General features: G+C 36.6%; 1 protein-coding gene across 50 annotated transcripts in view; it reads right to left on the bottom strand.

Annotated features, from left to right (window-relative positions):
• Positions 1 to 24,235, bottom strand: part of ZBTB20 (zinc finger and BTB domain containing 20) — an 829,160-nt gene that overhangs the window by 130,717 nt on the left and 674,208 nt on the right. For 4 of the 50 annotated variants that reach the window (XM_054246276.2, XM_078352085.1, XM_054246275.2 and 1 more), the window contains exon 1: positions 9,674 to 10,006. The exons of the other annotated variants lie outside the window; for them this stretch is intronic. The gene's annotated coding sequence lies outside the window, so the exon portion shown is untranslated. Of the gene's footprint in view, positions 1 to 9,673; positions 10,007 to 24,235 lie in introns of those variants that run through there. 50 annotated transcript variants of the gene reach the window in all.

The raw sequence follows: 24,235 nt of genomic DNA, 5'->3' as shown, positions 1-24,235 counted from the left end.
TATGTATTTTCAAATTCTACATAGTCCTTGACGAGATATTCCAATATTCCTTTCTGGAGAGTTGGTTAGCCTGTTCACACATATTGAGATATCTAAAACTCCTTCAAGCTCCAAGATATAGTGATTATGATTCTATGATCCTGACATTTGCTTTGTCGAGACTTAAAGCAGAGCTTTTCAACTTCAAACAATAGCATAACAAGTTGCTATAACAATTACACTTATATAAATCTTTAAGCAGATGTACATAACAGCTCTTTACAACTACGATCACACTGGACAACCAAAGCTTATGATGTTATAAATCCCTGCAACCCTGCAACAGCAAGTCCTACAGTTAATTATATCCTATAGGAAAAAGTACCGTCTATTTTTAGAATTGATTGACTCTTCTTTTCCATATCTGTTAATTTTGTACCCAGCTATAGGCTTTAAATATCTTTCATAACTTTAATCATTAGCCCCCACTCTGTCATGGCTTCTATGTCTCACCCTTCTGACCTTGCCCACTGAGTTCACTCTTACTGATGTAATCAAACATGCTTCATTGTAGTTGCATTTGTCACAGTGCTCATTAGAATTATCATCATTCCTACAGCACCTCAGTTCAATGAAATTGTGTGCCTATGCAATCTGTTGGCATTTTAATTCCTTCAGCTAGAATTTAAAAAATCTAGATGGGTATTTTTATTTTATCTGATCAATAAATACATACCTAGTCAAGTGACTCTGAAAAATTGGTAAGAAAATAATTTATTGGAGCAAAATTTTAAGTCTAGAGAGATTTTTGTAAATGTGGACAGCAGCATTTCGCTGACTTTGAATCCACAGGTTCAAAATTTATTAGTGTCAAATTATAAAGCAATCCATTAAAGCAATAAGTATAAAATATGTATGGTTTATATTTATGTATGTGTTGAATTTAATAAATTAGTCAAAAATCAAGGTATTTTAAAAGAAATATTAAATCTGTTGCACATTGAGCAATTAATTGACTTTCTAACCTAAAATATTCTTTTGCTGTAGTTAAAATCTTTTTTTCTTTTTAAAATAAACACAGTACATAAACTGTAGAGTGGCAACATAGTTCACTGTGACAATCTATATATTCCTTAACTTTTGTTCTTTTTATGGTCATGGTATGTACAAATAAATAAATGTATAATAGTTTAAGTCCAGGAATTTTTTTCTGACTAAATTCCAAAAACATAGCTTAAATAAAGGGTTGAAAGCTTGGTATCTCATCATTGCTTTTTATATGTTATAAGGCATACAGTGTCACCTTATAAAAGATATAGTTTATTTTCATGTTCAATAAGTAGTGTAGGGTTTCAGGACTGGGAATGGATTACAGATTGTTCTCTCCTGGTTATTTTTGGCTTTAAATATATTGATCATTTTATCATTTTCTTGTTTTAAACTACTTTAAACACAGCACAAATGTTATTCTCATCATGCCAGAAATGGGTTTGGAATTGATTCTGAGTTTCCATCAATTTTACTCTTTGCTCTCTGTGAGAAGTTTTTCACTTGCTTAAATTCGAAAGGATAGTTTTGTACATAAGATGTCACAGTACAACATTTAGAGATCCTTAGCTGCCCAGGAAAACTCAGATTTTCTGCTTTACAAAAGAATAAAAATCACTGAATTTATTACCATGGACTTTATTGAAATTAGTGAAGGATATTCATACGAATACAGTTTCACGAACTTCCTCTCTCTCTTTCTTCATGTAAGTGTTTGACAAAAGCATGTATCTTCTGAGAAGCTGGCCTGATTGGTCCAGGTTGGCACTGTTTCAGTGTTTGGCCTACGGCGGCTGCTTAGGAATAATTTCGTCTCATCCTCTCTATTTTCCTGGACCGTATCAAACTCAGACACGTGGTATGCAAAGGAAATCCAAGTCTTTTAAAAACGCTATTTCTTTTGGTATTAAAGCCAAGACCAGTTCTACTTTGGCCAAATGATCTTATCAAGATTTAACAAGAGATATTCAGTAATATCTCCAATCTGTGAGAAGACATTCCACTAAGGAAGATAATATATTAAATACAGTGTACATATATTTCTCCACTTGGTACCAGGAAGAGACATGATCAAACTTACTCTATTCGTACTGAAAACAGTGTAACACTGACAAATATTTTGCAGCAATTATCCATTTCAATTAACTTGAAAAGAAATAAATAAGTATATTTTCCCCCATTAAAATAAATATTGAAAATCTATTTTCAGTTATTGCTGAAAATATTTGGCTTCCACAAAGGCCCCTTACTAACACACCTACTTTCCCCTACACTGTGCTTTCACAATTCAGAACTTGTAACATTTTATTCAGGTTCTCTAGGCTAATTAGATGAAACAACTGCATTACAGTATTAAGATTCTTTTGCAGAATCAAATGAAAGGAGATCTGCACAGTTCAGATAGCTTGGAAGATTTGCAATGAATAACGCCAAAATCCTGCATGTGCAATATATTTTTCTACATTTGCAAAACAGCTAATGAATGAGTGTATTCTACAATAACTGCCAGGATTTAACTTCACACTTAAGAATATCAACAAACACAGGGAAAAATTTAGATAGGTAAGCTCCATTCCCATTCCCACTCCACGCTAGTGCTCCCTGCACTGTTTTGCATTTCACAACGAATGCTTTTTCGAAACTGCCAGGAAATCTCTTCTCTGGCTATGCAGGGCTCAATTTTATGTGTGTAGCATGATACACCTTAAAAGAGAGAGCCCCACAAACTAGAGTGGGACGTTAATTTAAATACAGACTTAAGGAGAAGAGCTCCATCTACTGAATCAGTTAGATCATAGTGTGTACCCTATAGTTATCCCATTCACTACTTTCAACCACTTAGAGATTGTGGAGAGAACAGAAAAGTTATAGACCTGAGCAACCACAAGAAACAGCTTTGAGCCTAATGCCATTTTTTATATTTCTCAGATACCCTGAGCCCCTTTCCTTTGACCTTCAAATTTTCAACGTTTTCCATGTTGCAATATAAAATAAAAATGGATGCTTTGCTATACGAACCATCTCTTAGAAGTAGAAAGTCATTGATTGTTTAAGGAAATGCCTCAGACAGTTGAAAAGAAAGCTACAGAAAGAAAATCTTTGCCTGGCAGGTTGGGCAGCCTAGGTAAGAAGCGAAAAGAAGAGTAGCCTACTTACTCCTCCTGCCTTGCACCATTGCTGGGAAGCCTGCAGCCACCCAGGATCAGCTCTTCTGGCCTCTCCCTGGCTGCACAGTATTGTTGTGGCATTGGGAATTTGCTGTGGCTTTGTAAGATTATGGCGATGTGCTTCAGCAAGCCAAAAAAGTCACAAACAAAATTCAAGAGGAAAAAAAAGTATAAAAACAGCTGATCTTACTGGAGAAGCTCTTGGCATTTTCCTACATATGCCACAATTTTCCTTGGTATTTCCTGATTCTGTGATCAGAAAAATTATCATATCCTATTTATTATTGATGTTTTTATCAGGGTTGCTGGTGGTGATGGATGGTACAGTGAGGGCAAATGGGTGGATCAAGGAGAAACAAAGTAAAGATTACTTCTACCACTTGTTTGAAAGCTTTCCAAGAGATTGCAGGTTAAAAAGTCTCTTCAGAATACAAGACGTACAGATTTCATATACAGGAAGAGATGGCCATACTCTTTCTAGATTGGGAAAGGAAAAAACTTCTAACACACTAACAGATTCGGAACAAAGCAAATTATCAGAAAAAAACTTAAACGTTCACATAGCTGCATAAAATTCAGCAGTGTATTAAGACTTACAAAAATACTTTATAAATTAAGATAAATTATTTGAATATAAATATATGTTGAGTATATACATATATAATTGGATGAAAGCAATAGTTAAGTGGATTTTTTATTACAAAACAATATAATGAATTAACAAAAGTTTTACAGTATGGCTAATTTTTTCTCTTGAAGGTTAGAGTAGAATTAATGTAAGTATAAAGTGGATTCATGTTTCCCTGTGTGTGTGTATATATACATACCTACAAAGGTATTAGGTATTACTGACTGATATCGAAAGGTGATATGCTGCAAAGAAATTCTAAATTTGAATTATTTTAAAGTGGGTATTTAAAATATCAGCATTAACCTGGCAGATTTCTTTCTTTCTTTTTAACACATTTAATTCTCAGGTTCTGTTTTAAGGCACAAAAAGAAAAACAGATTAGAAAAGCATTGCACATCAATAAGTATTTTGTAAAATAATTCATTTGCATGTATAGAATATTCAGTTCTCAAAAAATGGCTAATTGGATTTTCTTCAAGCCTTTTCAAGATAAGTTCAGTTCTGTGTCAAAGATAACTATGAGAAATTTCACCTCAAAAGGTAATTTGTTTGGATAGTTATAAAGGACTGAAAACAAGATTATCTCCACCATAACTATAACAAAACAGCTAATGAGTGAGGATATTGTGGTAAGAATCGATAAGAATTGCAAAGCCTGAGAGGCTCATCGCAGACTTGAGAAAGGTAACCAAGTGAGGAAACATCAAGCAGGGTTAATGGAGACAAGCATTCTGAAAAATGGCAAGTGTTAATAATCCCTGACAGGAAAAAAAATATACTTCGATAGCGATGACAACAACAAAACAAAACAAAACAACCAAAACAACTGGAAATACATGTCTCCAGAGGCTAAGCATGACTACTTACTAAGCAAGAGGAGAACCTGCTTCTTTGTCATTCCCCTTGGAAGCCTAGCTTTAAAAAAAAAAAAAAAAAAAAAGGTTGCACAAAAGATACATGTGTTCCTTTTCTGGTATTATTACAGGCCCACCTAGATTTAGCTTTCGATTCCAGATGAGAACAGGCATGTTCAGACTAGCACATCTTTGCTCTGTAAGCACAGAGCTGCTATCATTTCACTGGCAAATTCTCGCATCCCCAAATCTACACACAATAGATACCCTTTAAAATCTGCAAATTTTCTATTTCAGTGAAATACCTCATTGAGTTAATTTTTTTTTCTTAATTTAGTCTGCTACTATTAAGCTGAAAAGTTAAGGCAAGCAACTCCTATAAAAAAGGAAAGTTGAACAGTACTTACCCTAAGTACAATGTGCAAGCCTTAATGGGACAATTTACTTTTGCTCTATGATATTTAGAAAGGTGTCCAGGTCTAAACTCAGCTCTTGCTTTTTTCCCTTCTGGAAAACTGAGTAGACTCACAGAAGGTGCCTCTGCGAAAGATCATACAAATCAACAGCCTTACCTGTGGCCATTCAGAAGACTGCACTTTGGTGTGTGTTTAAAACTATGAATAAAGTCAGATACAGCGCATGCTCAGCAGGCAATTTAAAAATATTTATAACATTGTTGTTTCAAAAACAAATTTCCTCAAACAAAGCAAAACTCACATTTTTTATCCATGCCAAGTTTAACATTCTGAGACAAAGCTGTTTTGGAGTTTTCCGCTGAAGGAAAAAAGGCTTTTAAAATTTTTCGTTGAACGAAAAATAGTTCTCTCTTGCCTTTTGGGTACGCTTAAAAGGGTGGAATAAATTTTTCTCCAAGTTTCAACAAAATTCACCTCTGGCCATGATAAAGCATTACAAATTTAAGGTCTGTAAAAAAATAATTTTAGGGAAAGTAACAAGAAACTAAAAACTACGGGTTTAAAGAATGTAATGGTCATCTGAACTCTCAAGGCAGTCTTGCACGTAACTATACAAAAATATATCCTGATACAAACAGGATATATTATGTATAGATAAGAATAATGTGTATACAACCATATGCATACCTAGAGAAGTTTTATTTTTCTTTTGCTAACTAAAATCAGAACTCTTTAAAACTGAAAAAGAAATACAACAAAAATTTAGGAGAAACCCAGTAATAATATCAACACAATTCATCTGTTTTTCATAGCAAGCATGGAGAAGAAGGCAATCACACCTTTAAAATTTTGAGATATATATAATAAAAATTTGATTAAATAAGGTTTTCAAAGTATGAATTGCAGTAGAAATGCCTGTTTCATTCCTGGTTGGAAATTTCTTTCTTCTCCTTGAATATCCCTAAGCATTCCATTTACCATCTATCACCAAAGCCTGAACAGCTCGCAGATCTCACAGATCTTATTTAAATCTCTTACTTAATTCTTAAGTCTCTGAATGAATTTCAGCTCCTGCTCTACTTTCCAAGGGTGCTCAGCTGGCCTCACAAAAGCTCCACAGACACATCGTTCACTATCTCTGATGCTTTCAAGCTCAACAGAGGGTGCCAAAAAAAAAAAAAAAAAAAAAAAATCAACGATTAAAAAAAAGTTTATTAAAGTGAAACTAGGAGTGCAAATTTGAAGAAGTTGCTTCTACTTTTATTTTGCTCTGAACTCAGCACAGGTGTTTCCTAACTTATGCTGCTGTGCATGCTGATGAAGGGGAGGGTTAAATTAAGGTGAGGGAATGGGCCAAGGGCAGACCAGTAAGCATTTAGGATCTCCAGCCTCATGTGTTAATGGATGTGTTTAAAAATGGACCCCCCAAAAAGCCTAGAATGAGGTTTCTTTTTGGCAAATAATTAAACCAGTATACTGAAATAATTAAAGCTTTGTCTTTAAATAAAGCATCAGATCAACAGAACAAAAACAAAGATAAAAATTGCACACACATATGCATGCATGCACACACGCTCTGACACACACAGATACACAAAACTAGTGGGTGAGGGGAGAAGGAAATTAAATAAAAGAAAACAAACAGAGTCCTAACAGGCCATTCTCCGAAAAGGAATCTAAATAAAAAGTCATATGATATCTGATAGTGCAGGACACGTCGCCAAGAACTGGAGCGGATTGCCTACAGGAAGAAAGGGCCAGTGTATTCCAGCTCAAAGAGCTTTTCTTTCCTCCTCCTCTATTTTTTTTCCCTTTTCTCCTCAACTGTGAATGTGTTACTCTCAGGTCAGATCCACGAAGAATCCCAGAATGACAGCTATCACCTGTCACTGCACTCTTGGCGGCACTGCTAGCTGATAGGAGCTGCCTGAGTTGGGATAAGAAGAGCTAGTGCAGCCTTCAGTAACAGCCTCTTATCCTAGTCCCTCTGCCCCTTTCAAAGACCCCCTTTGCCACATCAAAAACAGACCAAAAAGGAAAAGAAAAAAGAAAAAAAGGAGGGGGACCAAATGAAAAATAAAAAATGCAGGGACAACAGCCTATAGCAACAAAAGAATCCAGGGGAAAGAAATAAAACACAAGCAAAAAGGAAAAAAACAAAAACAAAACAACTCTTGCCTTCAATACAAAACTTTTTAAAGACCGAGTTTCTCTTATTTGGATGACATTCTTTTTAAAAGTATTTTTCTCCTTAAGCACTATTAAAAGCATTAAAAGATTCTACAAAAATACAGAAAAGTCTGAAAGCAATTCAAGAATTTTCCTAAAGAAAACATGTAACTGTAAGAAGTGAGTTACCCTGGAAAATTCTGGATTTGCCAAAAGTTCCCCTAGTTCTAATATCTTTCAGCGAGTTCAAGTGCTAACACTGGCCACCTAGTACTTGTTTTTTCTCTGAGGGTCATTACTAAGGCATAGTAAGGTTTCCCGAAAAGACTCGTTATCAAGTTACTTCAAACATAAGGCACTCACACCTCCCAGCCAGGAGGGTTTTTTGATGAAGCATCACACTCTTCCCTGATACATATTACACCCTTAAGAAGCAGTTACACAAATGCATTATATAATTATGGAAAATGTATATATATATCTCTATATTTTTCCCTACATTTTCCCTCCTCAGAGATATGAATAGGTTTTATTTTCAGTTAATAGAAAAGAAAAAAAGAAAAGAGTTTCTGATTCTTGAAACAACTGTTGTAGCTGTTTTCCACTTAGCAAAACAGTTATGTGTAGTTAGGAACTATACATAATATATATTTAAGGATTATTGTAGAGCTTGAGAATTGCTCCCCTTGTTTAGTTTTGTGTCTATTATGTACCTTAAAAATATTTCTAAGTGACAATCAACATATAAATGCATTAAGAGGAGAACTTTTAGAAGGAAAACATCTTAGGTTTATAATCCCAGGATATTAGCATAAAGATAAAAATGTACGGCATATATAAAAGATAAAATTGTTTACTACAGTTTGTACATAGAGCTCACATCTGATTTCTTTTTTGTTTTGTTGGAGCATTAATTTGAAAATGATAAGCATTGTGGAATGTTTGCTACAACACAAATTCATGGTAAAAATATACACGCATAGGCAAAAATTCAAATGGAGAACACAAAGCTACGTGGCAATCAGAATCGTTGACAAAATCTCCATCTAGACTATATTTGCTTGAACTAGTGTATCATAGTTGGGGCAAGTAATGTCTTTGGGGGTTTTGTCATTTACATAATTAGAAACAAAAATAAAATACAAATATCTGCTCCCTTACTACCTTTTCTTAATAACTGACAAGTGACACAAGTGGTACCTTTTAAACAGATGGATGCAAAAACTTGGGAGATCGAATGAACTGATGTACCCCACTGGCATTTTGGGAACCCAAATTCCATAATTAACTTTTTACCCAAGTGGCAAAAGTAGATGATCTAGTCACCAAATTGATTATTTGATGGACTTTTGTTCTTTCTTCCACAAGATTTTGGCGACCCAGAAAGGGTAAAGAGATGATAAGAGAAGATGCATCCTGAACAACTTTTATTGTGAGTAGAAAAAAAAAATAGCACAAAGTGAGCATAAGAACAGTTGGATTTGGAAAGATTAAAAGAGGAGAAAAGAGCAACATATGCAACTTAATTAGTCTTTTTCTTTTTAATTTTTTCATGTACATATATATAGGGATGATGGGGAGAAAAGATAACTGGATTTCTTTTGAATGTCTTTGTGTCTTTATGGAGTGAATGTTCTGTTCCTGTCTCTTTCTTTTTAGGCAAAAAACTAATAAAAATAGAAAAACATATATCAGACATTAAGCTCACTCCTCCCCCCCCCCCCATCCCTTTGTAAAGAACTCTTTGTTCTCTAGTGAAAATGCTGAAAAATCCCCGGGCAGCTACTCCCTGAAACAAGTGCAAAACACTTAGAGGCTTTTGGGCTGGCTGGGAGCCAGAAACCCTCCCGCTGTCTGGTTAGAAGAGGAAAAAAAGAAGAGAGAGGGAGAGGGAGAGTGGGGAAGAGGGATGAGGGGGGGCAGAGAGAGAGGAAGAGAGAGGAAAAGAGAAGGGAGAGAGAGAGAGAGAGAAAGAGAGAGAGAAAGAGAGAGAGAGAGAGAGAGAGAGAGAGAGAGAGAGAGAGAGAGAGAGAGAAATTGGAGCTTCCTTTAATAGACATAGGAAGCAGCGTTTTTTTCTTTTTCTTTTTCTTTTTTTCAAAACTGGCGGTCAAGCGTTAAGTAACTCCCGTCTAAATCCACCTGCTAGAAATGAACTTGGGTAACCCCCCAGGGGTGCACAAAGACAGGGAAGACAGTAACATACTCCATACTCTTTCCCACCCCCCGTTGTACTGCTTCCATTCTTTCTGTTCTCATACACAAATGCCCACAGCTTCTCACGCCGCCCCTCTTACCCCCCAACAACAAACACAGCAAAATACATGCTCCCTCGGTCTCCTAAAAAAAAAAAAAGGCTTTTCCATCTCGGTTGCGACACAGTGATAAGGGGTAGCGAACATCTCATACCTGGTGTGAATGCTAATCAGTCAGGAGTTCTCCTTTTCCCAAGACAGGGAACTGTTTCCTTCCAAATTTATTAGAACCTCCTCCACTGCCTCTTTGAAAAACCTTCTTTGTCACCCTCTCCCAAGTCCCGATACTTCTTTAAAAAAAAAATGGCTTCGGAGCTCCTTCTATTCTTGATATTGATTCTCTCTCTCTCCCCCCACCCCTCCTCCTCTCTCCTGTCTGTGTCTCTTCTGAGTGGTCTATTGATAAGTCCCTGGAGGCACTGGGTCAGCCTGCCCGTAGGAAACCAGACACAATGCACAAATCTCCGAGTGCCATTCTGCCATCAGCAAGCAGACCACGTTTAGGAGAGAGAGAGAGAGAGGGAAAAAAAACAGTAGAGCAAGAGACAGAGAGAGAGAGAGAGAGAGAGAGAGAGAGAGAGAGAGAGAGAGAGACCAACCGAGGGAGGGAGAGAGAGACTGAGAGAGAGGAAGAGAGAGGGGAAAGAGAGAGAGAGAGAAGGAGAGAGAGAGAGAGGGAGAGAGAGGAGAGACGGAGAGAGAGAGTGTGTGAGAAAAAGACTGATTGGAACAGGAGGGAGAGAGAGAGAAAAGGAGAGGGAGAGAGAGCGCGAGAGGGAGAGCGGCACTGCCAGTCAGGTTAATCATCCCTACTTTAATTAGCTGTTCGGCTTAGACATAAAACAATTGAATTTGAATGATCTGTCAGCAGGCTCGGCTGAACCAAAGGGGAAAAGCGAATATTACAAAAAGACTGTTGGTGTGTTCTGATAAGCAATACTGCTCGTACTGACAAATCCTCAAAGGGGGAACTATTAAAACTTACAACTAAACAAAAAGTGCAAATACAAATGGCACTAGATAGAGGTCTTTAAAAAATGGAGTTTTCTCCCCTAGTTTTATGAACCATAGATATTTATGTGCAGGTGCCAACATATTAGGGGTTTTCGTGTAATGTGTGAAAGTTTATTAACGATGATCTAGGAGTGTAGCAGACAGATGCTGCAGAGAACAAGACAGGTACAGTCGGATGCCGAATCTAGATCCTGGAGGGAGATGGATGCTGGAAGAAGAGGCACTGTGGCAAGAGATCAGCAGCACAGACAAAGTCAGTGGGCAGACAGGCAGACAGATTTTAGGCACGGCACGATCTCATCTAAAAAGGCAAAAGTTCTGATGCAATATAAGGTGCAAAACAATCCATCCACCCTTGTCTCCCGGGTGCACTCCAAGGTACAGTTAAAATGGATTAATCTTTGTGACAAACAGAGCTGGCAAGGCAGACTACGGCAGACACTGAAGGCGATTTGCAGACCCAGAGAATACAGAGCTAGAAAAAGCCCCACAGATCAATCTCTCCAACTCCCAATTTAGCAGATGAGGAAACTGAGGCCCAGAGTCAACACTAGAAACCAGGATTCTGGCAGCCCACCAGGCCAGTGCTCTTTCCACCAGCTAACCTAGAATATTCTTTGAAGATCTGGCCCAACAGGTATGAAAACACCCTTGCCTCCCAAATAAGAAGATTCCTCCACCTATACAGTTAGTGCACAAACCTCCAATTTTTCAAAATGTTTAAATAGACAAATGGAAATATAATTACATATATAAATATATTTCTACTTTATATATGCATGTGTGTATGTATATACATATACACACGCGCATATATATATATATATATATATATATATATATATATAGAAAGAGAGTGAGAGAGAGAGAGTCCATTTTGAATGCTAGGAATAAGGGATTTAAGTCTTTAATACATTCTTGGAGAAAAGCAGAAAAATATAACATTGTAGAGACTTCATCTCAGCAAGATATAACTTGTGTCACATTTTCAAGCTAATGAAGGCTAGTGGATTGATCTACAAAGACCTCACCCTGAGTTTACAATTTGCTCTATGAACATCATCTGCTATATATTACCATGTGAGAAGATATGGTTTTTCTCATACACCTCATTTCTAAAATATAGGCACACTGTGGGTGAAAGAGAGTGAGTCTTTCAGCATACAATGTAGTTTTAAGGCACTGACAAGATTTTCTACCTGAATGATTAGGCATATGCAACTTTTCCAATGTATTTCAATTGAAAATGAGCTACTAAAATAGAAAGGGGAAACTATATTTTCTGTACACAAATGTGATGGTATCTTTTTGGGGACACTATGATCATATTCAGTAAGGATTCCTTTTTGACAATGGGTAGTTGAGAATCTATTTTTTAAATGGTGAAAGAGATGCTTATGAAGAGAACAGTGCCATCAGATGTTACCAGAGAGATTAAGTTTCTTGCCCTAAAACAAGAATCAGAGTGTGTATGAAAGTGAAAACGATCTCTCAGTCATGCTTCAGCAACAACGTTGCTACTTAGGGAGAAAGAAGAAAACTGAAAGAAAAGTCAGGCACCTGGGAGACCACTCAAAGACAAATAATCTGAGAGAAGTCATAGCCAGAGTAATTTAGTTTATTTGCACTCCAACCTCTTTAACAATGGCTGCTATGCCATGCCTAAAACACATGATCTACAGTCAATCAATTTGGAAAGGGGGAAGGAATCAGTGATTTTGACAATGGCAGATCCTTTGGCAAGCCCCAAAGTACCTGATCCGCAAGAGCCCAGAAGAAAGCAGTGGAATGCTTAGTAAATGTGTGTTGGTGAACTGAGTAAAAAGAAAAAGAGCTTTGGCACACACACATGTTTATATATAACACTGCCAAAGTCACAGCCACTCTGAGAGCCTCAGTTTTCCTTTCTGTAAAAGGTGATGGTATTTGTCCCATAGGGTTGTCTTAAGGATGACATGAGCAAACATATACAAAGTACACAGCTAGTCATTACATGGTAGTTATTATGGAGGAAGGCATATCTTGAGGGTGTAAACAAAACTGTATATTATGGTTGTGCTGAGTGTGTTATATTCAAAGCATGCAGGTTCAGGACATGAAAACATATAGTAAAGCAAGGATCTAATATACAGACCTCTACTAGACAGGATTGGCAGTAGAGATTATAAAGTTTAGAATTAAATTCCTAAAATCTAAACTTTAAGGATGTTGGTCATTTGAGGTTGTATTATTTCTTCATTCCCAGATTTTACTATATTTCCTGGCTTTTAATAATAATGATGGCAAACATATTATTGAGTAATTGGTTTGTCCTAAGCACTCTGCTAAGCGCTTTATAATTGAAAATCATACTTTAGCATCACAAGAACCCTATGACTGAGGTACTACCAATATCCCTATTTCACAGAAAAGAAAACTGATGTACAGAAAGATTATATAACTTGCTCAAGATCACACACCTAGTAAGTGAGGAGCTGGGAATTAAATCCAGGCAATCTGACTTTAAAGCCTGCATTCTCAGCATTGTACTATACTGGCACACAGTAGGTATTCAGTCAATATGTATTGAATTAATAAGCAAATGAAAAAGACACTAGAATTTTTATTTCATTGGAGATAAGTAAAAATCTATGCACAATCACTTGAGAGAATCTTGTTTTTGAATGATAGAATCTGTACTTCTGTAGCTCACTTCAGGTGTAGTCCTTCGTCAGAAACCAGGGTGAGCCATGTCCCTGCTCGGTGTAGAAAATGGATGCAGGGAAGATTGCTGACCATGACCACCCAGGGCATTTAAATATCTGACGGCATTTTCAGCACTTTGAGGGTAGTGTTAGCACAAGGGTTATTAATTGGCTTAATTCCAGTTCGGATAATTACATCGTGTCTCTTTAATTTTCCCCCGACTATGCCATTCTTTACTTCCTGTCACAAATGTGCTCTTTAAAAAAGCATATGAACACACATAAACATATAGTTATATTTAAGGTTTGCATAATCATTCAGGTGCTTTTTTTTTTCTAAATGATCAGCGTATAGTAGCCCTGTAATAAACAAATGTGTAAAAGAATTAAAGTTATTGCAAAATAAAGATAACTAGTTGAAGCTTTTTGTTTGGCAATGAAATAAACAGATTTTTAAACCATTTCCTTGGTGACAGAATTCCAATCACATTCTTTTTTCTCATGGGCAGATATTTCCAGAGCTGATGACCTGCTCATGATAAGCTGATTTTCTTATACTATATAGTTTCCAGGATTAAAAAAAATACCAATGAAAACTCTGATATTTTGGAGTAGAAAATGAGACTAAGTCCTGAGTGGTAGAACATATACTGAACTTAGGGGTTTTCAATGAATTATTAACCCCGTCATTAGCCCTGACTTATTTGGCAGGTTTTTTTTTTTTTTTTTTTTTAAATCTCTAAACAAGTTACTAGAATAATCTTCAAATTATAGAAGAAAAAGACAACAGACCTTAATTTATTAAGCTTAGGAAAGTTTGACAGTCATAAACAGATACAATGTCTTCTCCTTTTTCCAAAGAATTCTTGGCCTTTGAAATACTGTGTCTACATGATACTAAAGAAACACTCCCAGATGACTATGGTTATATCATGTGCACAAATAGGTAAATTCACCCATGGTAGAGCATAGTTTATTAGGCCTTTTTAGTGTACACCTGTATGAATAAGTCCATCAAATATTCAAATATAGGGAGTACAGAAAATAAGAGAATAAAGGGTTAATTTATTTACTATGTGTGAAGGTTTCCAGATCTTTGCTTCTTCAGCTTTTAGTTCAAAATTCCATGCATACTCTGCACATAATAATAAATGCCATAATTCAATGTATGTCATAATTTGATTTATTTTCAAGCACCTTTTCTGGTTCAGCTCTCAAAGCCTTCCTTCTTACAAACTTTCTCCAAATTGTTTTTTGTGGTCCTCTGTAAAATAGCATTTAAAATCAGTATTCCTAAGATGATCCTCGTGCTATAGAGAGACTTGTATCAAACTAGTCCATATTTCCTTTTGAGAATCACTGGTCACTGAGAACAAGCCACATAAAAAAATAAAACAGCCCTTTTCCATCTTTTTGACCCCTGTAATAGTGATAGTAGTCTTTCAGTGACTGTCCTCTGGTTTGTTACTCATTCCTTTAGACTGAGCTCTTCCAGGACAAGGTCTTTCCATTCTACTTGGTATATTCTATGTATTGTCCAGTATCACCCCTGCCATGGTGGTAGATGATATCCCAGAAAAGCTGGAAGCAACACATTTTAATTCTCTTTGTTCTTCATATGTAAATACAGATTTTTCTCTCTGTATGCCAAGTTTCCAACATGTAAAAGGGGCATACTTATCCTAAGATTAGTAATTTGATGTTCAAGAAATAATATTTGAGGGCATAGTATTTAAAAATGAGCTCATGGAAAGCACTTGTTTTGGTTATTTTAATAGTATTGTCACTATTTTTATAGCAAAAAGTACTTGAAAAACATGTTCTAAATTGATAATCTAAGTGAATTTTGAATTCAAAAGAAAAGTGGACAAGATTTATCCTGAATATTAGTGATAGTAAGCACTTGGTTTTTAAATGCCATTTAGGAACAGCCTGACAGATTTTATAGAAGCAGAAGGTATTTAGGAAATTCTCTGGTTCTCTCAGTTTACAGAGAAGAGCTGAGTGGCAGAGATATTTTATCTGACAAGCTTAAGGTGAAAAAACCTGGTAGAAGCAAACTAGTTCTGGAACCCAGTCTGTCTGTCCCTGGTTCCACACTCTTCTTATTTATACTTTGCAAAGTGGCTTTTATACTCTTGACTCCAGATCTCCTCTCTTTTGGACATATTTTAGTGAAGGAACTCTTAAATTCTGGGGCTGATAAAGGGGTACAATATTCCTAATGTAGTCTGATAAACACACCACAAAGGAACTATATTAGGATGAAAAATGGCCCCCCAAAAGATATGCATATCCTAATCCCCAGAACCTTTGAATGTTACCTTACATAGCAAAGGGGTCTTGCAAACATGATTAAATTAAGGCTATTAAAATGAGGAGATTATCCTGGATATTCCAGGTAGACTCTAACTGTAATCACAAAGGTTCTTATGTAGAGAGGCAGAAGGATCAGAGTTAGTAGCAGGAGATGTGATGACAGAAACAAGAGGTTGGAGTTATTTGAAGAAGGGGTCATGCACCATGGAGTGCAGGGTCCTCTAAAAGATAGAAAAGGCAAAGAAACGGATTCTTCTTTATAGCCTCTAAAAGGAACCAGCCCTACTAACACCTTTACTTTAATACAGTGAAACTGATTTGAGACTTCTGGTTTGAGAACTGTAAGAGAATACATTTGCATTGTTTTAAACCGCCAAGCTTGTGGTAATTTGTTATAACAGCCACAGGAAATTAACACAGGGACCATCAGCTACCTTGATCTGGACATAATATTTCAACACAGTTGAAATATTTCTTAGCTCTTTAAAAAAATTATTTTAGCAGATATATTACCTTACTGGTTCAAACTGAGTTTGTGATACAAGAACCCTTACCAGTCTTCAGAAAAATATTGACCAGGATAAGTCAAGGAGGGTCCTTCCCTCCTGACACTAAGAGCTTCCTTCTAAGTTGACATAAAACAATCAATCTAATGATTGTTGGTTAATTGATCAGTTGGCTGCAGATCCATCTAATCACATTTGTCCATGTCCTGTCTTATAGTAACTCTTCACTGGTGATTTGGCAATTGTATCTCCAAGTTAATCTACAATAGGAGTTCTAGTTAGAAGCAAACAGATGGTTTTGGCGTCCATTTCTTGAGTGCCAAAAGACCTGAACTCATTCAGAAGTGAATGCTCTCTTGCTAGCCCCTCACTCCACATTTTCTCTAAGCTGTCTTAACAGAGGTCAGAAAAAAGAAGCACGTGGCAGCCTATGCAAATTTTTGTTTGTTTGTTTTGTTTTGTTTTGTTTTTCGAGACAGGGTCTTGCTGTGTCACTGAGTCTGGAGTGCAGTGATATGGTGTGTGTGGTGTTCACAGCTCACTGCAACCTCAGCCACCTAGGCTCAAGGGATCTTCCCACCTCAGCCTCCTGAGTAGCTGTGTGAGACCACAGGTGTGTGCCACTGTGCCAGGCTAATTTTGAAATTTTTGTAGAGATGAGGTTTTGCTGTGTTGCTCAGGCTGGTCTCAAACTCCTGGCCTCAAATGATCTTCCCACCTGGGCCTTCCAAAGTGCTAGAATTACAGGTATGACCCATTGCGCCAAGCCCCTATTCATACTTTATTCTAATGACTCTTTTGCCTTAGTGTGTCATTGCCATTCAGTTACTGCATACATTCTACAGAATAGTGCTCCTAAAGGGGTGGTCCTTGGGCCAGCAGCACCAGCATTGCCTAGAAACTTGTTAGAAACATAACTTGTGTTTTATTCTAGACCTACTGAATCAGATGCTCAGACGTGGATGTCTGAGTGCGTGTATTTTAAAAAGCCCCTTAGGTAATTCTAAAGTCTAACCGAAAAAAACTGTCATAGGACAAACCTGTGAGGCTCATCAAGGCTAATGAAAAAACATGTGGGACTCTGAATGAGATAATCTGCTAATCTAGGTGTCATGGTCGCTCTGTCATTTGCCAGCTATGTGGTTTTAGATTATGTTCTTAGTCTATTTGTTTCCTCATCTGTAAAATGGAAATAATAATAAATAATAACAATAAATTGCTCTATGTGAAAAGTTAATGTGGGACTTAACAAGATCATGTATTTGAAAACACTTTACAGCCCCAGGGTTATTATTATAGAAGAAACATCAATTTGGAGTGCAAGTATCCTGGGACCATATTGTTGGTGATATTGCCTTAATATTTAATATTAACTAGGGCTCCCAGGTAGCAATACTAAAAAAAAGTTCAAGAAGATCCAGATGTCCAATTCAAGCCAAATGCAGCCTAGAAGTCTACAGATGTTTATAAGGTGTGATACTGAACGGAGGATATGCTGGCATTGTTAGTCTCCAGAACTAAGTGCTACATTTTTTTGATTTGAAAGTTTAACTTTCTATTTATTAGGTATCAGAATTTACTGACAGCTTTTAAGTCTTTATGCCAGTGAAAGTCTATGGCTTTTGGGATTCAGAACTGTAATTCTTTATGAATTTCCAGTGATACTCAGTTTTAGTAAATTGGCCCATGATCTCTTTCATTTCCAAACCATATTCTCAAATAAGCAAGAAGCTTCAGAGAGCTCGCCCAACAATTGATGATGGCCACATATTTTTTCAATAGAAAAGACATAAATCCTGGTAGGCAGAAAGGACAGTCCTGATCAGAATTGAGATCTTTTTACATGTTCAAGTCCAAACTCTTAGTAGGTTGAAAAGAACACAGATGCAACCAGATTAGACACAACTATGATTTTTGTGGCAAATCCTCAGAATTTTATCCAATCTCTGAGTAATGAAAATTTGCAGTATTTCCCAACAGCTCTATATAAGTGGGGAAAAACACCTCATAAAAGACAGCAAACCATCTCCTTTCCTTCTTTCATGAAATCATAGTGATGTATGCCTTTTGGCCTGAGGGCTAGTCTTTCCTCTGAAGACTAATGTCTGCACATAACATTTTGGCAACCCCTCTGTGCCTTGCAGGACAGTTGTGTGGCAAAGATTCCGTTTGGATGGCTGTTTCCTCTGAGCCAGTCACACTGGTGCATCAAGAGAAACAGCTGCACCTTTTAGGAGCTCTGTGTCCTTAAGCACGTCATCTGTCCTTTCAAATTTCATAGACTTTTCATTTGTAAAATATGAATAATATGTGCTCTACCAATATTACAAATTGTTCTGAAGATCAAAATGAATGATGTATCCAAAATGCTTTGTAAACTAAGAATCTCATTTGGTTGGTGTTATTGATGTTGTTATTTACTCTTTAGCAGGAGAGTAAAGATATACACAGATATATTGGGTATGGTAGCTTGCATATTTTTAGACATCTAAGTTTTATATGCCTCCAAGATTTCCCCCTGAACTTACATTAATCCTTTTTGTCAGGTTACAACCAAGGTGGTGACTAAGGATGTTAATTCCTTTAAGTCCCTATAGGATCTCTATTTTGATCATGATTAGTTATACATGAAATAGACACTGCTGCAGAATTTACAATGTTTCCATTCTGGTCAACTCAACTTTGAACATATTCCCTAAGTAAGTAAGAACAAATTCAGTATTATAAAACTGAAGAAAACATAGCATCCAAAGCTGGTATTGAGGGCATGAAAATATCTTCAAAGGCTATTTCTTGATTGCTTAATATCGAAAACCTACTTAGAAATGTCCATTAGTTCAACAAGCATTCCTGAAGAAAATTAGTAACAAAGCTACTGTGCATCAACATTTAAAAGAACAGGAACATACAGTCTACCACAAAACAAAGTGTTATTGCTTGAATTGTCCAAACTTTGTTTAAACAAAATTGAATTTCACCTAAGTTGAATTCATGTGAAGAGCTCATAATGCATTGTTGGTATTTAGATAGTTGCCATAGTATGTGGTACTCAGTAGGTCCTCTAAAATGGAAAAGAAATTAACTATGTGGTACAATCCAATATAAATCATTAATGTAACTGTGCAAAGAATACCTCTGAATATATTGAATTGCAATTTGAATCTTTAATTGTGTATACAATTCCACCTTTTCTGCTGTGCATCCTTAACTAGAATATATGCTCCCTGAGGACAAGTACTGATTTACATGTCTCCGAATTTCTCGCTGCCTTCAGTACAGTGATTTACAAGTAGCATTTCCTTTCAAACTATCTGCTGTTTAATTAGATTCACTTTTTATTGGCTTTTCTTGGGGGGTAATTTATGCACATGAAGTGTCCATAGATAAACACATCATTATCACTGAGGCGAAAGTTGTAATTCGTAATTAAAAAAAATATGTATTTGGCCACTTATTTTTCCTATGTGACACTTAACCTAATTATAGAAGTGAATAGAAAAACATGATTCTCTTTTAAAAGGTGCGCTTTACGTGCAACAATTTTAGGAATTCAGCAAATGTGTCAAGTAGAGTCATTCTGCACAATGATAGTGATGGTGAAGCTCTATGCACTATGGTTTTGACAGAAAATATTTTAAATTAAAGCAAGCTACTCATAAAATTACATAAATATAAATATGCACTATCCCACAAACACAATTGCACATCCCTTAACTTAGATTAATGCAAAGAAAAGATATATTCTTTTGTTCTAGTGGAATACAAATGACAAAGACTAATACATGAATAAATAAAGCTCTAGGTAGCCAAATCAATGTCTGCTCAATTCTGGTCAAGGAGGTGAAGTGAGGTTTCCCTTTGAGTCAGAGAATGTAGTGGATAAAAAGGACGTGAATAGCTGGGGGGATTTCCTGAGGCCATTGCAGACCAGCTTACGCACTGTTAAGAGGCTCATTTTCATGAGACTTTTGGTTGCATTTGTAACACTTGCTCTAGGTCCCCTAGAGCATTAAGTGCCACATCACAGCACTACAATAGCAGGACTAAATGCAAGAAAGTACATTACAAGTTTCTTTTTTCTTTCAGCTCTAAATATCCAGGAGTTTGTAGATGTTTTCAAGACTGTTTTTTCTCCTTCATTTTGCCTTTTCTATCAAGCCAAGCCCCATATACTCCTTTCAAATAGAACTAAGGGGAAAGGAGTGTTTTGTTTCTAGGTAAAAGCCTAAATTCTTGTACTTAAAAAAAAGTCGAGTTGTAAAATCTGTAGTATAATTAATTGTTTCCATAGGTAGAAGATACTTTATTTTTTATAAAACCTGGTCTGACTGGTAAGTTTTATTCTAGCTTAAGGATTTAGCTACAGTTTGGTGAGTGTTTGTTCTCTATTAGGCTTGGTGCATATTAATTGGTACATATTTTAACATTTCACTACTGTATTAAATTATTAATAATTTGAAATCATTAGCTTGTACTGACACCATTTTTCTGAAACAGTACCACCTGTTTCTTCTACGTTCGGTCCAGAACAAAAGTCTGAAATCTAATTCATCAAGAAAACAAATGTATAGTTCAGGAAAAGGATAGGGGACAGGTATGGTGGCTCACTCCTGTAAGCCTAGCACTTTGCAAGGCCAAAGCAGGCAGATCACCTGAAGTCAGGAGTTCGCGACCAGCCTGGCCAACATGGTGAAACCCCGTCTCTACTAAAAATATAATAGTTAGCCAGGCATGGTGGCAGGCACTTGTAAGCCCACCTACTTGGGAAGCTGAGGCAGGAGAATCGCTTGAACCCAGGAACTGGAGGTTGCAGTGAGCCGAGATTACACCACTGTACTCCAGTCTGGGTGACAGAGTAAGATTCTGTCTCAAAAAAAAAAAAGGGACAGGAATCACCAAAAGAAGGAGGTCCTATGTTAGGATGATTATGCTGATGACAAGCTCATTTAATCTTTAAAACAAATGTAAAACATAGGTATTCCCTGTGGCAGAGAGGAGCTTTACCTCAGGTCTGTGTGACAAAGCCACATCTCTTCTCATATACATCCTCCATCCTCGGTCTTCAGACATTCAAGGTCTCTGATTATCCAGGATTTTCTTCATGACAACAATTAACAAATATATATATATTATATATGTGTGTGTGTATTAACTTTTAAGCATATATATAAGCACACACACACACACATCTGTACTACCAGAGCCTACAGGCCAGGACTAGATACTTAGATCTCTAGGGAAGTGATCCCAATTATTTAGTTGCTTCTATGTAGATTTCATGAAATTGTCCACAGATTTCAAGAATGCAGTGAGGCAAGAAAGAATACACTTAATATATGAGTATATATACACTATATATATCCCATATATATGTGCCATATGTAAAGAATAATCGTCAACCCTCACTAACACTTACAATGTGCCTAATATTATTCTAAGCACTTTGCACCTCCTTACTTTGTTCTGATAACATCTAAGGTAGATATCATTATTATTATCATCTAGTTTTACAGATGAGACAAGGAAGGCACACAACTAATAAGTGGTGCAGCCCAAGTTCCTGTCTGTTATCCTGTCTCTTTCATGGACCTTTTCCTATCTGACGTTTGGTCTGTTCTTTTTTTTTTTTTGAGACGGAGTTCTGCTCTTGTTACCCAGGCTGGAGTGCAATGGCACAATCTTGGCTCACCACAACCTCCGCCTCCTGGGTTCAGGCAATTCTTCTGCCTCAGCCTCCTGAGTAGCTGGGATTACAGGCATGCGCCACCATGCCCAGCTAATTTTTTGTATTTTTAGTAGAGATGGGGTTTCACCATGTTGACCAGGATGGTCTTGATCTCTTGACCTTGTGATCCACCTGCCTCGGCCTCCCAAAGTGCTGGGATTACAGGCGTGAGCCACCGCACCCGGCCCTTGGCCTGTTCTTTTTAAGACTTTGCCCCCTCTTAGGAGATAACAAGTGGATCTTGTCTAGTAGCAGAATTCATATGTTACCCAGCCAATAGTGTACTTAGCTAGGGAACAAAAGACTCAATTTGTGGAAATTCCTCACATTTGTACAAGAGAAAGTCCCAAAGCAAGATATTATGGCCTGGGAAATGGAAAAAATACTTTGGGCGGGTGAATGTTTTGGGTCTCTCAAATCACAACATATACACAACCATCAAGATATAAATGCAATTTAATTCAATATATATTTAATAAGCACCTGCTGTGAGCAAAGAACTCTGCTAGGATCTAAGCTCTAGAAAGTAGCTACAAAAAGTAGAAGCAATAATCCTAGTATTTAGAACAAGGGAGAAACATAACTAAAACACAATGCAAATAAGATAATACCATAAAGGGTTGCTAACAAAATTCTGCAGGGTTCAGTGACTTAAGGAATATCATTTGATATTCAGTGTGGACACTGACAATGTTACCTGAAGTAGAGAGTGTTTCAGATGGACTTTGAAATATGGGAAAAATTCCAACAATTAGAAATTGAAGAGATAGATTTTCAGCAAAGGAAACAGAATGAATCAAAAGTAGGAGAGAGGAAAGCACAAAGTGTGTTTGGGGTCAATTTGATTAGCTTCTGGAATACTCTAAGGATAGCAGCAGGAGTTTGAGCTGCTGTGGGTGAAACATCCAGGTGGAAATGTCCACTGAGCAGCAGGAAACCCGCATCAGCAGTACCAGTCTACAGGCCAGGACTAGATACTTAGATCTCTAGGGAAGTGATACAAATATCTAGTTGCAGCTATGTGGATTTCATAAAACTGTCCACAGATTTCAAGAATGCAGTGAGAGGAGAAAGGCAAACTTACATTTTGTGGGCAGATAAAGAGAGGATGGACGAAAAATCATTCAGACCAAAAGGAGAACTGTAAAAACAGATGCTATGAAGCATAAAGGTAAAGAATGCTTCAGATACTTCAAGAATTAGAAATAGATGGTCAAAACAATCCAATCATAAACAGGATACCTGGCATTGATGAGAGGAAGTGGTATATTTAAGAGCTGGAGTCTTCATCACTGTACTCATCTTTGAAAGGACTACCTCTTATTCCTTTCTACCCTTTCCCTAAACTCATGCATGAAAACAATCACATACATAAACATTTTTTTTCTAGGAAAAATGGTGGCATTATTAACTCTGAGGCAAACTATATCTGGAAGGTTTTAGAGTAGTTATCCAAAGTTTATGTTTTGATTTTAATCCAAAAGATAGCTGAACTTTTATGAGCAGGTTAATTGTTCCTTGGTGGAAATATGAACTTATTTGTACTTTATTCAGGAAGCATTTTTGAGCATTTCCTAACTACAAGGTATTGTACTAAATGCTGAGATCAGAAAAATTTCCATTAAAATGCTTACATCTGCATTCATTCTTTCAAGATAAACATTTTTAATCCTATATGGGATTCTATTCTAAGGATATAGCAGCATAAAATACAATTTAAACAATCACCTATTTTTGGACATTTTGGTTGCATTCTGACTTTTATTCTTTTTAATAATTCTTTGTTCAGTGTCATTTTGAGTAATATTTGCCAAGCTACTATTTAGTGAAAAGAATGTGTTGTAAACTTTAACAGGTAACACCACAAGCAAGGAAACTTAATACCACTACCACAAGCAATGGAAGAAAAATGCCTCAAGGAGCCGGGGTGGAAGAGCAGATGAGTGAAGTAGGTGTGGTATAAAATATGGGGTGATAGGGACTTTGTCAATCTGGAGAGAGCATGGCTTATCTGAAGGGAGCAGCTGGTAATCAGTTCCAGATATTGGTGCCCGTGTGGATGCAGATCTAATGTTGTCAGATCGCCAATTTTTCAAGAGAAGCAAAAAAACAAAAACGAAAACAAAAAAACAAAAACAAAAAATACCTCTCTCTCTCTCTCTCTATATATATATATATATATATAGATATAGATATATAGATATATATATATATGGTGTTAAATCTCTTTATCCTCAAAGGTTGGCTCAAGTTATTTAAACATATTCTATTGGCCAAACATACATCTAAAAAAAATTCTATCTGCTAGCTAGATGCAGCTCACAGGCCACTGATTTTTAACTTTCTAATTAAGGAAAGGGCAAGACAGTGTTTGGAAATACATTTCTAGGTAGAGAGTTAAGCAAATAAAGTTTTGCTTCAAGTTTTCTTAGTAATAAGGAATGTGACATGGAGAAACTGAACCTCAA

The sequence above is a fragment of the Callithrix jacchus genome, chromosome 15 (genome assembly GCF_049354715.1).
Source record: "Callithrix jacchus isolate 240 chromosome 15, calJac240_pri, whole genome shotgun sequence".
Taxonomy (NCBI): Eukaryota; Metazoa; Chordata; class Mammalia; order Primates; family Cebidae; genus Callithrix; species Callithrix jacchus.
The sequence above is the reverse complement of the archived record's forward strand: the minus strand, read 5'-3'. Positions and strand labels throughout refer to the sequence as shown.